Genomic DNA, 13,535 nt, shown 5'->3' with positions numbered 1-13,535 from the left:
AAATTGTCAAGTGTTGACCTGTCCCTGGTGATTAAAAGGTTGGGGACCACTGGAGATCAATTGTCATTTTGGGAGAATTCCAGGCCCCATCAAGAGGTGAACAACTTTAAGCAGACATCACTATTTGTTGAAAGTGCACTTGAAATAATAAAAAATTGTAGACATGAGAGCAAGCTTAATGCACAATAACTATCTTGAATATGAAAATACTAGTGCCCCCCTCACCACCCTCCTGTCCCTCTTGATTCTAAGAAATCAGTACAATTCAGGACTGTTCCAACAAAACAGGCAAACTAGGCATTTGTCTTAAGATGCCTGAATTTAAGAGATGCCACATTAGATGGAAATCAGTTTTGTCTTTCACTCTTATAAGCAAAAGTTCATGCTAGACAGATTATTTCTATATTGCATGTGGGGGGAGGGGGAATCCAAAATCACACCCCTGGGCTAAAATCCTACACCCTGTGAGGTAGGTAAGGCTGAGCAAGCCCTGATACTGCTGCTCTGTGAGAACAGCATTATCAGGGCTGTGACAAACTCTGGGTCACCAGCTAGCTGCATTGGAGAAGCAGAGAATCAAACCTGGCTTACTAGATTAGAAGCCACCACTCTTAACCACACCAACACGGTGACTCCCTGGTCTGTGGAAAGACGGGTATTTTCCACAGGGCATCCCTGTAGTACAGGGTTCGCCAAACTGTGGGTCTCCAGTTGTTCATGGACTACAGGTACCATGAGCCCCTGTCCACCACCCCTGCCGGAGTGCATGAGGGGAAATATTCTTCCATGCCAATCCCTCAGTAGCCTCTATTATACAGAGACCTGTATGCTGATATGCTCCACCCATCCAGACAGTATGGACCAGGACATACAGTTTTAATGTTCCTGATACTGCAATGCTGAAGTGTTCGTTTCACTTTTACCCACATCTAATAATATCCTGTAAAATAATTAGGAATAGAAGTTACAGAGGCAACTGTTGAGCGTGAGAGAGGCTTTCGATATTCTTGTCTTTCCTCCGTGAGCTGCCACTAATTTCAGTTTTCCTTGGCTTTTTGAAAAATTTGCCCCGCAGAGAAGACAGGAAAAGCAAACACCCGTTTAGAACAAAACAGAATGACAAGGCAAGGCCTCAAGAGGAGGAAAAAAGATTTTGTTTCAGTTGCATTGTCTGTTTTCTTTTCCAGGATGCCAGACCCTAGAGGCAAAATTCTCAGCCAATATGCTTAAAAGGGGAAAGAGAAAAAAAAAACCCTTAAGAAGAGATTCAGTTGTTTTGTTTCAAACCAAATAGTCAGTAGTGGAGGAGGGGAGAAATACAAGTCAGATCAGTGGGAGATCATGGGAGAAAAGCCAAAGGATAGACAAGTGCCCCTTTCTAGACTTCTGGACGTTTCTCTCTGAAAGAAGGCAATTTCATCCTATGGCCACTACCAGGGAGATATGAAAAACATACCAAGAGAAACTTGCTCTTGAAAAGAACCAGCAGCACCTGGCACTATGATGGGTGTGGGCATTTCCTGCTGCTAACTGAGAGAGCCTCACAATCCCCAATAGGTATCTGTGCTGAGAAAGAAGAGAGAACGGCCAAAATGCCAATCCAGTCCTCTAGTGAATCACCAAACGCTTGTGAAGCAGAGAAGAAATGTCCCCAGTAATTATGTCTGGACTGATGCATTACTTTGAAATGTTAGGAAACAGCTGCCAGAGAATCTACTTCCATTCGACTAATGTAATTGAAGTCCAAGGAAAACCACCTAGTACCTTACAGGGAGAGCTCTCTTATTCTTTTATTGATCAAAATATCTGTGCCACACTTCTTCATTCTATCCCCACTGGGGCTAATAAACAGCAAAATAACAAAAATATGTATAGACTAGCCTTGCTCAACTTTTCTACCACTGAGAACCCCCTGAAAAATTCTTTAGGCTTCAATAAATCCCAGAAGTGGAACAATCTTTAAGTATTTGAAAGGTTGTCACTTGGAGGAGGGCAGGATGCTGTTTCTGCTGGCTGCAGAGGAGAGGACACGCAGTAATGGGTTTAAACTTCAAGTACAACGATATAGGCTAGATATCAGGAAAAAGTTTTTCACAGTCAGAGTAGTTCAGCAGTGGAATAGGCTGCCTAAGGAGGTGGTGAGCTCCCCCTCACTGGAAATCTTCAAGCAAAGGCTGGATACACACTTTTCTTGGATGCTTTAGGATGCTTAGGGCTGATCCTGCGTTGAGCAGCGGGTTGGACTAGATGGCCTGTATGGCCCCTTCCAACTCTATGATTCTATGATTCTAATATGGTTGGGAAGCATAGCTGTGTACACAACTACCCAGGGCTCCTCCCCTTCCCACCCCCTCCAGGCCCATAATTGGCCACATATGGTCATACCAATAAATGTTGAACAAATTAAAAATATATATATACACATTTAATTAACTCCCACCCATTTGGGAAACTCTTCCAGAGCCATCAAGCCATCAAGAAACCCCAGGGTTTCATGGGGCCCTGGTTGAGAAAGCCTGGTGTAGACTGTTGGTAGATTAGACACCAGAGACTAGAGAAAAGGAATTGAGTTGTAATAGTAAGGTTAGATAGAAGTAATAATCAATAAAAATAGCAGATTGAAGTTTCAGGGGGTTGTTTTTTTGTACTGCTTGTTGATCAAATTGACTGTTTTATGGTTCTCTATGTTCTCATATTTCCGTGTTTAATTTTTTTAATGTAAAATTTTAAATAATAAAAACAAGGTACAAAAGTCTGAAAATCAACACTCATGAGAATGCGATACCAAATGAAAGAAGCAAAACAGCCACTCCATTTTATCTTCACAACAGCCCTGGGAGGTAGGTTAAGCTGTTAGGTTAAGCTGAGTGAGTGCGACTGGTCCAAGGGCAGCCAGGAGGCTCCCATGGGCGAGTGAGTATTCAAACCAGTATCCCAAAATTAGTTAGACACTACACTATGCTGGTTCATCAACCACAACAAAATATTCAAACAGATACACATTTTGCCTGAAACTTTGGAATCTGTACATGGAACTAATTCAACAGTTAAAAGATGGCCAACTCTGGACAGCCCTTTTTAATTTGTCCAGCAATGATTCTGGTACACTGTTCTAGCTCTGCTGGATGAGTAGGAAGCCGAAGTCAAGACATATTACATGTTTAATTCGCCAGATGAAGTGCTTCTTCATGCACCTGCTGCTGAATTGCTGGGGGAAACTAGATGGCAAGATAACAAGAGGGTTTAAAAAAAAAACCTTTCTGGCCAGCAGCCTCCCCTTCTCTCTTAACATGATGCCAAAGCAAACACTTCTAAACTCTCCTTTGACAGTCTTCTTGAGCCTTCAAAAGTCACCACTGTCAGAGCTTGCTTTAAGTTTCTGCCATAATATGGAATCTAGTTCTAAGGCCATATAGAAAATGTAGGGCTAAAATGAGAACTGAACCCACATCTGGAGAGCCAGTTTGGTGTAGTGGTTAGGAGTGTGGACTAATCTGGCAAGCCAGTTCGATTCTGCACTCCCCCACATGCAACCAGCTGGGTGACCTTGGGCTTGCCATGGCGCTGATAAAGCTGTTCTGACCGAGCAGTTATAGCAGGGCTCTCTCACCCTCACCTCCCTCACAGGGTGTCTGTTGTGGGGAGAGGAAAGGGAAGGGGAGTGTAAGCCACTTTGAGACTCCTTCAGGTAGAGAAAAGCGGCATATAAGAACCAACTCGTTGTCTTCTTCATCTCCTGGCTAATTCCAGTACTACAGAGGAATTAGATAACTTTAGGGTTGATGATGACGAAATTGAAATTGTTCAAGTTTTTTTTTATGCCTTGGCTCTGTTATGTCTATGGGCATTTGGACACAGATGCAAATGAGGGTTCTCTGCTAGCCAAGGAACTAACCAATCAAGGAACTTGATCACTCTGCCAGAACCAATTGGATTGCTCCATTTAGGGGCCAATTGGATTTCTCCGCCAAGGCCAAACAGATTGCTCTGCTTAGAGCCAATCAGATAAGAGAAAAATGAACTCAGCAGGCCAAAATGATAAGTCTCACAGCCACTCTTGTTTGGTATCTAAATCATATAATTTCTGGGCAATCAGAACGGGCTCCTAGGTATATTTTTCTCCGTTTTCAAATACTTCTTCAATGATTGCCACTGCAAAGTCTACAAATAAATATTTTCATAATAATTAACAAGATATCATGAAATGTACAAAATAATACAAACCAAACTAGATCAATTTGCCAACATACCTGTAATCCATACAATAACCCCGAAAGGTCTGAATTCCAACATGGACTTTACTTGTTTTCTGTAAAAAGAATATATATGTATGAATATGTTTGTCCACTGACTTGCCCTTTAATTTGCACTAATTGGCAACACCTGCACAATTAAGCGTTTGTTTAAACATGGACTGGAGATAACAGTAGCTGGGTTAGGGTTAGGGTTAGGGTTAGGGTTAGGGTTAGGGTTAGGAGTAAAATTGCCTCAAAATAGCTTAAAGCCGAGAGATACGTCTTAATTTACTGTTAAATGGATTACAGGCATGTTGGCAAATGGATCTAGTTTGGTTTGTATTATTTTGTACATTTCATGATATTTTGTTAATTATTATGAAAACATGTATTTGTACGCTCTGCAGTGGCAATCATTGAATTATTTGAAAACGGGGGAAAATATACATAGGAGCCTGTTCTGATTGCCCAGAAATTATATGACTTACACACCAAGCAAGAGTGGCTGTGAGACTTATCATTTTGGCCTGCTGATTTCGTTTTTCTCTTATCTGATTGGCTCTAAGCAGAGCAATCTGACTTATCATTTTGGCCTGCTGATTTCGTTTTTCTCTTATCTGTAACATTCGGAAATCAACGGTGTAGTTCCTTTTCACTGAATAGAGCCTGAAAGGTATAAAAGTGCATGAGTTTGCCTGTTTTTCCCTGTTCAGTAGCTGTAGTCTGTTGCTGGAGTTGGTAAATAAAAAGAGCTGTTCTGAAGACTTGGAGTCTGTGATCACTGAACCTGCAGACTTAATAGGCTCCATCATCAGCCAAAAGGGAGGATGCAACCAAGAAATCAGGAGATTGAACCTGGGAAGGGCAGCCATGAAGGAGCTAGAAAAGATCCTTAAGTATAAGGATGTGTTACTGGAAACCAATATCGATTTAATTCATGCCATAGTATTCCCCATTACAATGTTATGGTTGTAAAATTTGGACAATGAAGAAAGCTGACAGGAAGAAAGTTGTTTCATTTGAAACATGGTGTTGGAGGAAAGCTTTATGGATACCATGGACCACCAAAAAAGACAAATAAGTGGGTTCTAGATCAAATCAAGCCTGAATTCTCCATAGAAGCTAAAATGGCTCAACATATTGTACTTTGGTCACATTATGGGAAGACAAGAATAATTGGAAAAGACAATAACGTTAGGAAAAGTTGAAGGCAGCACGAAAAAAGGAAGCCCCAACATGAGATGAATTGACTCAGTCAAGGAAGTCGTGGCCCTCAGATGGTATGAACAAGGCTATTCATGATAGGATATTTTGGAGGTCATTCATTCATGGGGTCAACATAAGCCAGAAGCAACCTGATGGCACTTAACAGAACTCAAGGAAAGAAACATTCTTGTCCGAAGGACCAAGCTAAATAACAAGCAGGAGATGAAGCGAACAGGCCTTGGAATTTTTTAAGAATCTGAAAAGTGGAGACTGAAATCTGGAAAAGGAACACACCAAGGAGGTGCTCCTTAACCCTCTCCATTCCACTGTCAAACTGCTCAGAATTCAGTTTCTCTCCCAAAATTATTTTCCCATCTGTATAGGAAATTAGGTATCTGTAATGTATTTCCCCTGGAGAAGGGGTGGACTGAGAAATGAAAGTGGCCGTGGATCAAGCCAAGCCATCACTGTAGGGATACTCAATACAGTGAGGGAAATAGTGGGTATTAGATGACCCATTGCTTCCTCCAGAAAACTGGAGACAGTGTGGAGGAAATGGTAAACTGACACTAATTCCCATTGCCAATGAAGGGAAGGAGACAAGGAGACCCCAGAGCTCTGGAAGATTTGATAGATTTGGTTGTTTTTGAGTCTGGCTACCAAGCAGCCTTTGGGGCAGTAGCCTCCTAGGAAATTTCCTTGTAAATTAAATAGCCAATCCACCCCTCCACTGGAGGAAGAAAAAAAAGTGATTTTAAATGGATAAAACGTTAGGAAATCCCCTCCCCACACCATTCCTCTGCTAAGAATGGCAGACTCCAGAGGCTGATTTTCAATAATATGCAATTGTCAGAAGTCTATTCCTACATCTTCTGTATACAATTTAATTTTCCTATCAGAACTCTGCTTATCTCAAAAGATCCAGACACGTTGCCATATTCCTCTGAGCGCAACTTTAGCAACTGGAAAGCTGAGTCTAACGATAAAGGTTTTTAACAAAAGCATTTGGGAGTAAGGCTGTTTTCTGCACTTACGGATAAGTTTTATATATATATAAAGGGCAATCATTCTTTTGCCCTTGCTTGGGTTTCCTTTTCCAGTTCAAAAGAAAGATTATTGAAGGTAGAAGTCTGTGTTGTTTAGGCTGATCTCAAATATTAAAAGACTATTAGCTTGGTGTAGAGGTTAGGAGTGCAGACTTCTGCTCTGGCAAGCTGGGATGATTCCCTGCTCCTCCATATGCAGCCATCTGGGTGACCTTGGGCTCGCCACAGCACTGATTAAGCTCTTCTGACTGAGCAGAAATATCGGGGCTCTCTCACAGGGTGTCTGTTGTGGGGAGAGGAAAGGGAAGGCAAATGTAAGCCACTAAGCCAGGGGTAGTCAAACTGCGGCCCTCCAGATGTCCATGGACTACAATTCCCAGGAGCCCCCTGCCAGCATTTGCTGGCAGGGGGCTCCTGGGAATTGTAGTCCATGGACATCTGGAGGGCCGCAGTTTGACTACCCCTGCACTAAGCCATCAGTGTAAGCCATCAACTCTTCTTCTTCCTACTTCCTACTCCTCACCCTTCCTCACCCGAACTCTAACTCTACTCTACCCCCAACAGTCATGCTAATACCAATCCTTCCCCAACCTCAACCATTCTAAAACCTACTATAACCCAAACCCTAACATTAACCAAAGCTCTACCCCAATGTTTCAAAAAAAATCAACTGAGTATTGGTCAGAGATATTGTGTGCAGATGGCAGACATCAAGAACTAGTGATAGATTAGGGTTAGAGTTAGTTTAGGATAGGCTTAACTTTGGGTCAGAGCCTCTTGTGGTGCAGAGTGGTAAGCAGCAGAAATGCTTTCTGAAGCTGTCTGTCCATGAGGCTGGGAGTTCGATCTCAGCAGCCGGCTCAAGGTTGACTCAGCCTTCCATCCTTCCGAGGTTGGTAAAATGAGTTCCCAGCTTACTGGGGGGTAAACGGTAATGACTGGGGAAGGCACTGGCAAACCACCCTGTATTGAGTCTGCCATGAAAATGCTAGAGGGTGTCACCCCAAGGGTCAGACATGACTCGGTGCTTGCACAGGGGATACCTTTACCTTTACCTTTAACTTTGGGTTAGACTAGTTAAGGGTTAGGGTTTGGGTTAGCTTAGGTTAGGGTTGGATAATGGTTAGTGTTAGCATGAGTGAGAAAAGATTAGGTTTAGTAAGGGTCAGGGATACGTATAATTTTTTAAAAATACAAACAAATAATTTTTACAACTGGTCAGAGATACAGTCTGCAGATGGTAGATCCCAAGAACTAAGGATAGTTAAGGGTGAGAGTTAGGGTACAGTTAAGATATGCTTCTTATAAAAAAAAGATACAGTGTGCAGAAAGCAGACACCAAGAACTAGGGAGATAAAAGGGTTAGTGAGTCGATATAGCAGTTTTTCCAAACGCTAATACTGCATGGTTCACGTGTCAAAAATGAGGTTTTTCAGGGGTCTGTTTATATGTAGAGATTTTTATCCTGATCTATTATTTTGTTATGGCAGCCTGTCAGACTCAGCGCAAACGAGAAGCAAACACCTGCCTATTGTTCATGTAAAGTCAGGCCAACTGTAAACACTCTAATAAATACAGCTTGTATTTAGCACAGATACGGAATAAACAGCCTGTTGAACCATTAAATAGTTCTCTCTCCAGGATCCTTCAGAGATCATTTCCCTTTCCCTGTCTTCCCGGGAAGACATCATTCACTAAAGAACTCTGCAAGAAAAGAACAGAGAAATCAGGCATGTGCGGTGCAGTGAAGGGGGGAGGGGGCTGGCAGCAAGACTAGTTCACTGCCCCAGTCAACGAAGCAGCCACTTGCAGTGCCAAATTGGCAGGGGGACAATGACATGCAAGGAGGAAGCAGATGCTGCTTGTCTCTGCTATTAGCTCCTATGTTGGTGGCATTAAAGGGTTGCTCTTCCCCAGAGTCATCCTAGACCTCTGATCTCGGCTGCTGCTTGATAGGGTGGGGGGAGGGGGAGGTTGAGGATGCGATTCAGCATTGCATCAATACAGTGATTCCATTTCTGGTCCAAACAAGGAGTGATGTCATGGCAGCATGGCATTGTAAGATGTACCCAATCTCTATGGTTAGGCCACAGAGCCATAGAGAGTTCAATGAAACTTGGAGCATTGCAAAGGTAGAATGGCATCACTTCCAGTTAAAGTTGTCATGCCTTTAGTGTGAAACCGATCTGGACAGTCCCTGCCCCTTTTAATTCCCTATCAGGTGTCAGCACTGTGCTGGGACCCTATGCCACTGTCATCTGTGGTCAAAGGTACAAACTGGAAGGGATGTCATCATAATAGTTCAAGGCTCTAGGATTCAGCCACTCTATAGTTCAACCATAGCATTTTTAGTAATACCTGGAGCATTGCGCCAGTGTACTAACATCACTGGATAGAGGCAATTCACACTGAAAGTAATGTCATGTAACTGATGTGAAACCAGTCTGGTAGATCTCTGCCCCTACAATCCCCCATTGGGTTCCAGCAGTGGGCTGGCAACCCTATGCCTTGCCATCTGTGGTCAATGGGTGGGTTGCAGACACCCATCCTCTGCAGCTTGTCTTAGATCCTGCTGGGGTAGCAGCAACAGAAATGGCAGAATGCACCTTATCTTGTGTTACCATGGATACAACCAAGCTGGGCTGAGGAGAGATCTTCTTCTCCCACAGCCCACCTTGGATTTAGGTGTGCCAACTCTGTATTGGGAAATTCCTGAAGATCTGGAGATAGATCTTGTGGAGTCTGAGGAAATGAGGAACCTCAGTAGACAGCCCACTCTCCAAAGCAGCCACTTTCTCCCAGGGTAGCTGATCTCTATAACCTGGATATCAGTTGTAATTCCAGGAGATTTCCAGGCCTCACCTAGAGGTTGCAAGCCAAAAGGAGAATTGAGTATGGCTCCCCAAATGATGTTTAATAAAGTTATGTTCAAAATAAATGTTAATGTCTATTTAATTGTTTGTCTTGTACTATGATCATGTAAATTATGCATTTGCATGCTCGACTCTATTTTCGGCTTGCATCCTTTGTTGGATCGACCGTCTCTCACCAGTCTTACCTAGAGGTTGGTGACCCTACTTTCATCCTGTTCAATGGCTGGCATGAGAGGGGGATGCTTGTGGTAGATCAATAGCTGGAGCCAGCCTTTGTTTATAGGTCACATTGAAACAGATAAATTTAATGCGAGCCCCATTTTCTTTCCTCATTTCCTCTTCAACAGGCAGTCAGCCATGTCAAACCATATGCTCAAAGAAGCCCTTTCTTTTGACTATCTCACAAAAATTTGCAAAAAAACATGCTTGCTCATTTGTTTGAAGTGATGGACCATTGGCTCGAACATCATAAAACTTAAAATTATTTACACTTTCAGTTTCAAAAGCATTTCTGAATGGAACTCAGCTTTATGGGGTGTTTCAGCCATACAGAAGAGCTTGTTTTTGGGATGGTCGCCTTCATAAACTTTTGACTTCTTGGCCTTTCACATCTGAAACTCTTATTCCATTTTTAATGGCTGTTGACATCTGTTTAAACATGTGTCTCATGGACCACATAAAATGAGACCTTAAACCCTGATACAATTGTGGGGGGGGGGAGGAAGAGAAGTTGGTTTGGAGTTCAAAACAAAGTTAAATCAAAGGCAAAACTCCTAACGGAGGAAGCAATGCCATTTTTCATGCATTTTCAGAGGCTGTTTCATTTTGGAGGGTACTTTGGTTTCTCTATTTATCCATCCATATATATTTGTGACCTGAGAGTTGCCATTAAAATATTTCCCTCTATACAAGCTTCTTAAAACAACAAGGAAATGCAGAAATGAGATGTAACAAAATTGCCATCAGACTTCATAGGAAATCCATTCAAAACCAGTTTCTTTTCAGACTGCTTCACATATTCCATGAAAACAAACCAGAGAGTATGAATTTATATGCTGTTTCCAGCATGATGACCACCCTCTTGAATGATATCACCATTAGGCCGCTGCCTAAATGACAGCACTCATAAAGTTTGCAAATCTGGGTCATATATATATATCAACCTCCTCATAGCTTAAGATCTGCTGTTGCTGTTGCTGTTCTCCATTTCTTGCCTTTAATGAGATAAAATTGGATGCAATGCAAGAGATGACATTTTCAGTGGTAGCCCCTGGACTCCGGAACTTTCTCCCCTGGAAAATCTGGTCACCCTTCACATGGTTGGCCTCCAGGAGAACCAGGTAAGCAGCCTTGTCCTGGAGGGTCTTTGAAGGGAGCTGAGCCTGACACTGTTTTGCCTAAGCAGACTGCCCAAGAGTTCCCTTTGCTTAGTTAAAATCTTAGATAAAATTTTAAAGCATGTTTTTTTATATTGTAATTAGGGCTTCATAATGTTTTATGATGCTGCTATAGTTTTAAATGTGTTGTTTTTTTAAAAAATTGTACATAAACAACTCTGTGCAGTCCCTGGGCCTGGTCTCACTCCAGATTGGGAATGAGGATGTCCCTTTTTCTGCTTTCAGTGTGGAAAGGAATTGATGGAGGTACTTCAAAACTTCTATACCATTTTTCTCCAATCGTATCCAAATGAGTCTGTGTGTGATGGAACCTTTCAAATACAACGTTTTGTAGACATTCAGTGTCCAGCTAAAGCAAAGAACTATTCAAATTAGATGGCTCCTGCTTCTTAGAAACCTTTTGCAAACTAGTGCAGAAAGATTTTAATTAAAATTGTCAAAGGGATACGGGACCCTACTGACTAGGAAAGGCCAAAGAGTTTGTGAGGGTTTTGTTCAGGGAAAAAGTTGAATTGAGGAAAGACATGATAGAGATTTATGAAGCTATGATTTTCTGGAGACCATAGATATAGGGAATTTTTCTCCCTCAGGCAACAATGTTAGATCTCTTGGTCACCTAGTAAAACAGGTAGACATGAAGCTGCCTTATTCTAAATCAGACCACCCATCCATCAAGGGCAGTATTGTCTATTCAGACTGGCAGCTGCTCTCCAGGGTCTCTGGTGGTGGTCTTTCACATGGCCTGCTTCCTGGTCCTTTTAATGGGAGATGCTGGGGATTCAACTGGGAACCTTCTGGGCGTACAGCTGGTGCTCTGCCACTGAGCCATGACCGTTCTCGAAATTCAAATTCAGGATATTCAAAAGGAAGCAAATTACAGAATTAATTTCCTCAAGATGATGAAATAGGCACTCTCCTTGATGGGATTAACAAGTTCATAGAAGATCAATTCAATGATGTCTAGTAACTACGATAGCTGATCCATGTTGAGAGAATATATATGAATGACTGATTTAGAAGAAGAAGAAGAGTTGGTTCTTATATGCCGCTTTTCCCTACCCGAAGGAGGCTCAAAGCGGCTTACAATCACCTTCCCTTTCCTCTCCCCACAACAGACACCCTGTGGGGTGGGTGAGGCTGAGAGAGCACTGATATCACTGCTCGGTCAGAACAGCTTTATCAGTGCCGTAGGGAGCCCAAGGTCACCCAGCTGGTTGCATGTGGGGGAGCGCAGAATCGAACCTGGCATGCCAGATTAGAAGTCCACACTCCTAACCACTACACCAAACTGGCTTTAGAGACTTTAATGTCAGATTTGCATAGATTTATTCTTTTGCATAGGACTCAACTTTGCTGCTGGACTTGAATCTAGCTGTTCTACAACAGACCAACATTATTTAGTTGTTTGTTTGTTTATTCAATTTGCATGACCGCTGCTCTCAGAAACCAGATCGCAGCAGTTGACAATATTTCAATACAAATCAATACATTAAAACCATTAAAATTCCCCATTAAAAACATGGTTGCCGTTTGAAATGTAAGACCAGTTGCCTTGGATTTCTTTCAAGCCCTGCTCATGAGGTCTAGGGGGGCATCTGATTAAGCCTTGGGAGGATGTTGGATGAGATCGACCTAGCCTTATACTCTCCTATGGCTTAATACAAGGCTGTTCCAAAAAACAGAGAATGACTTACAGATGCCCAATTTCCACTTTAAGGACCTTAGCCAGTGTGGTATAATGGCTAAGAGTGGCCGACTCTAATCTAGAGAATTGGGCTTCACTCCCCACTCCTCTCCATTAAGCCTGCTGGGTGATCCCAGGCCACACAGTTCTCTCTGAACTCTCTCAATCCCACCTATCTCACAAGGTGCCTGTCATGAGGAAAGGAAGGGAAGGGAGGGGGTTGAGAAAAGTGGGTATAAAAACCAGTTCTTCTTCCTCACAACGCACCCTGTAAGATAACCTAGGTTCCATTATGGGTTCTGAACGCAGAAAGAATAATAGATAGGTAACCGGATGCTTTGCTCAGCAGCAGATACTCACCCTGGTTTCCATCAGCTGGAGACTTAGGGCAAAACCCCTGACTTCCAATGTTAATACCACTACTAGCCATCCATAACCTTGTGAAACACAGTACAGAAGAGGGGGGAGGGGAAACATGGGTTCCTTCCTCATATCCCTTGTTCCTCCTCCTCGCCTCCTCCTTCCCCCTCCCCGCTTTTAACTGTCCCCTTTGAAATGTTCTCACAGGGTAATACTGCTTGTTAACTGGATGCCAGTCTGATTCCTCACAAGTTTGCCACGTTGCAGTGACAGGGCCGTAGTGAGACCCAGATGCTGCTGAGTAAATAAATAGCACATCTGGGATTTGGAAGTGGGCTGGCTCCACAGTATGGAAAAAGCCTGATGGGGAGACCCATCCAAAGAACACACAGATGGAAGTCATTAACTGGGGAAGGAGAGCGAGGGAGAAGACGAAGGGGCAGCGGCAGGGGGAGAGAGTGGTTAAAATGTGGGATTACTGGTGTTTGAAATCCAGCGCCTTGAAATTGCTAAGAGGAGCTCCGTTTATACAGCCATTCAATTAATAGCATTCCTGAGAAAAGAATGGTTTATAATAACTGACCTTGAGTCACACAAATATGGATCAAGCCCAGAGTGGGAATGCTGGCTCAGATGTAGCGATCAGATGTCGTGGAGGAAAATTGTGAGAAAATCCTGATGCTGGTGGCTTTTTGGAAACGTGCTTCTCAGAATCGGGGCCCTTTCCCAAATCC

This window comes from Paroedura picta, chromosome 9 (genome assembly GCF_049243985.1).
Source record: "Paroedura picta isolate Pp20150507F chromosome 9, Ppicta_v3.0, whole genome shotgun sequence".
NCBI classification, from domain to species: domain Eukaryota; kingdom Metazoa; phylum Chordata; class Lepidosauria; order Squamata; family Gekkonidae; genus Paroedura; species Paroedura picta.
This window is presented reverse-complemented; position numbering follows the sequence as displayed.